Raw genomic sequence first — 1934 nt, forward strand, 5'->3', positions numbered from 1 at the left:
GGTTTCAGACTTTATTTGGCACCAGGACGCATCAAGAGATGGTGCAGAGGACAGTGAACTTTGGGCATGGGCAGTGGGAAAGAGGCCATGTCTGGAGTGAAGCCACAGGCTGAGTGAGCTTTGAACTTTAAACTTGGGAATTTGAAGCAGAGTGCGGATTCGGTGCAGAGTGGGAAGATGTGCTCTTTGCTTTATTTTCTCCTTGCTTTGTAACTTTTAAATCTTCAGAGAGAGTCTGAGGCTAAAAGGGAGAGAGCTGATTGATAAGTAGTGCACAAGGTCGGTAATTCTCGTAGAAACGTACAAAATTCCAACAGGATTGAGACAGGGTAGATTCAGAAAGAATGTTCCCGATGGTGGGGGTGCCCAGATCTAGGGGTCATAGTTTGAGGATAAAGGGTAAAGCGTCACACAGTGGTCTGCACTGTTGTTTCACAGTTCCAAGGCCCCAGGTTCAATTTCCACTTGTGTAATTTCAAGAAGGAATTAGAACATAGAACATGCAGTGCAGAAGGAGGGCATTCGGCCCGTCGAGTCTGCACCGACCCACTGAAACCCTCACGTCCACCCTATCCCCGTAACCCAATAACCCCTCCAACCTTTTTGGTCACCAAGGGCAATTTAGCATGGCCAATCCACCTAACCTGCACGTCTTTGCACTGTGGGAGGAAGCCGGAGCACCCGGAGGAAACCCACGCAGTCACGGGGAGAACGTGCAGACTCCGCACAGACAGTGACCCAAGCCGGGAATCGAACCTGGGACCCTGGTGCTGTGAAGCCACAGTGCTATCCACTTGTGCTACCGTGCTGCCCTAAGGAAACGCAGCACCCGATGGGATGCCGAAATCCAGGATTGAACCAGGGACCTTTAGATCTTCAGTCTAACCCTCTCCCAACTGAGCTATTTCAGCTGGTGTTATGTTAGATATAGCTCTTGGGGCTAAAGGGATCAAGGGATATGGGGGGGGGGGGGAAATCAGGGTATTGAACTTGATGATCAGCCAGGATCATAATGAATGGCAGTGCAGGCTCGAAGGGCCGAATGGCCTCCTTCTGCTTCTATTTTCTGTTTCCCTGGTCAAAGAGATAGGTCGAACGTACCCGAGGAGAGAAAGTTGGAACAAAAATCGAGAATGTTGGATAAACTCAGTAGTCCTGGCAGCATCTGTGCAGAGAGAAACATAGTTAATGTGGGGGGCGGGGTTCTCCAGTTTGCCAGCAGTATGTTTCGCGAGGGGGGGGAGGGCATCATTCGCTGGCAGCGGGATTCTATACTCCCACCGCTTGTCAATGGGATTTCCCATGGTGACCACCCCACGTGGGCAGGGGTGCGCTGCCGGTGGGATAAGTGAGTTCCAAAATGTTTCAAGCCCAATTGACCCTCCTACAGAACAGAGAAAGGTGGACAGGTTTAAGGAGGGAATTGCAAACACGTTGGCAGTTGAAGGCACTGGGGCGAATTATCCGCCAGCTGGATTCTCCATTCCGCCGGCAGCGCGCCCTCGCCTATGGGTTTCCCGGCGGCATTGGGTGGCTACTATAGGAAATCCCATTGGCCAGCAGTGGGAACGGAGTATCCTGCTGCCAGCCGAGAAACACATGGCTAGAGAGGCCGGGAATTCACCCCAATTTATAATTGTGAAGTGAAGGAAAACAGGGATGTGTGAAAGGCCAGAATTGGAAAACAGAGACATCTCAGTGGCTTCTGGAGCAGAAGGAGGTTTTAAAACCCGTCTTAACATAGAACATACAGTGCAGAAGGAGGCCATTTGGCCCATCGAGTCTGCACCGACCCACTTAAGCCATCACTTCCACCCTATCCCTGTAACCCAATAACCTCTCCTAACCTTTCTGGTCACAAAGGGCAGTTTATCGTGGCCAATCCACCTAACCTGCACGCCTTTGGACTGTGGGAGGAAACCGGAGCACCCGGA

General features: G+C 51.4%; 1 non-coding gene across 1 annotated transcript; it reads right to left on the reverse strand.

Annotated features, from left to right (window-relative positions):
- Positions 1-838: 838 nt before the first annotated feature.
- trnaf-gaa (transfer RNA phenylalanine (anticodon GAA)) lies at positions 839-911 on the reverse strand. The gene has a single exon. It is a non-coding gene; the product is annotated as a tRNA-Phe (tRNA).
- Positions 912-1934: the final 1023 nt, after the last annotated feature.

This window comes from Scyliorhinus torazame, chromosome 13 (genome assembly GCF_047496885.1).
Source record: "Scyliorhinus torazame isolate Kashiwa2021f chromosome 13, sScyTor2.1, whole genome shotgun sequence".
Lineage (NCBI taxonomy): Eukaryota > Metazoa > Chordata > Chondrichthyes > Carcharhiniformes > Scyliorhinidae > Scyliorhinus > Scyliorhinus torazame.